The following is a 1,363-nucleotide window of genomic DNA, read 5'->3' as shown; positions in this document are numbered from 1 at the left end:
CGGAGTGTAGGTCCTTCATCAGGTTAGTCACCTGAGGAAGGAGTTGAGCTCCAAAAGCTAGTGATTTGAAACAAACCTGTTGAACTTTAACCTGGTGTTATAAGCCTTCTTACTGTACCCACCCCAGTCCAACGCAGGCATCTCCACATCAGAAAAAAGGAAGAAAAAGAGCGAGAGAAAAATAGAGAGATACATAATAAGGAGAACAGGATGAGAGCTGAGAAGAGAAAGAGAGCAACAGCGAGATTGAGACAGAGACACTGAAACAAATACAAAAAAACAAAGAGTGAAAGATCAGAAAGCGACAGAGAAAAAGAGAGGGAAATCCTCCAGTAGATTAAAGTCAGCCTCATGCACTGACAAAGTCCGGTGCCCACTAAACACAGGACACTCATTGTTTAGTGTTGTCACTGTGCCAATTGCAAATTTTTGAGTTATGACCAGCCAGTGTCAGAATATGAGGGGGGTCCCTTGGTGTGTTATAACTATGTTAGTGCTCTATTTGCAGTCGGCTGATTACGTTTTTGCAAGATAAATATACAATAATCTGTTTTTAAAAACTAGACAACTAGTACAGTTAGTGTGAGCAGACAGCTTATGAAAAGATATGTGTGAAGTGCAAGGGAGACAAATGTTACACCAGAAAGTTACTGAGAACTGCCACAAAATGAATCTCACATTCTACAGTTCACATTTCCAAATGTTCTGTCTTCACCAGAATCTCAAATAGTATTTTACAATGCTGTTCTCAAGAATACTGCCCTGCACAATGATGGGGCAGGGGTCTGTGTCTTCCCGCACGCACATTATTACCTCCGGTATCCCCTGAGGGATCTATGCTTGGCCCCCTCTCATTTCTCATCAACGTGATGCTCCTTGGTAACATATCTAAAAACACAACATCAGTTTCCGTATGTACACAAACATCACCATCCACTCTCAACTCTTTCCCACTGACGAAATTGCCTGATTGATTGTCATCCATTTTCCAAATGTAGCCATTGTCTTTGGTTCCCAGTACAAACATAATTTCCTAGCCACCCACTCGATCCCACTCCCTGGCAACTGTGAGGCTGAACCAGAATTGGCAACGTTTGTGCCATATTTGACCCCAAGATGGGAATCTGACCATATTTCTGTGCAATCAGCCTAATGTGCACCCTAATATCATCCATCACCAGTTTAGCTCACTTGCCACTACAACCCCCATTCTTCCCTTTTTTTGATTCTGGACATGACTCTTCCAATGTGCCCACCACCCACTTTCTACCCTTGTAAACTTGAACTCATCAAAAATCCTGCCAGTATCCTTCCTCGCACTAAGTCCCAACATGCTCACCATTCACCTCTGTGCTCACTTACC

This window comes from Scyliorhinus torazame, chromosome 2, assembly GCF_047496885.1.
Source record: "Scyliorhinus torazame isolate Kashiwa2021f chromosome 2, sScyTor2.1, whole genome shotgun sequence".
NCBI classification, from domain to species: domain Eukaryota; kingdom Metazoa; phylum Chordata; class Chondrichthyes; order Carcharhiniformes; family Scyliorhinidae; genus Scyliorhinus; species Scyliorhinus torazame.
Note: the sequence above shows the minus strand (reverse complement) of the source record.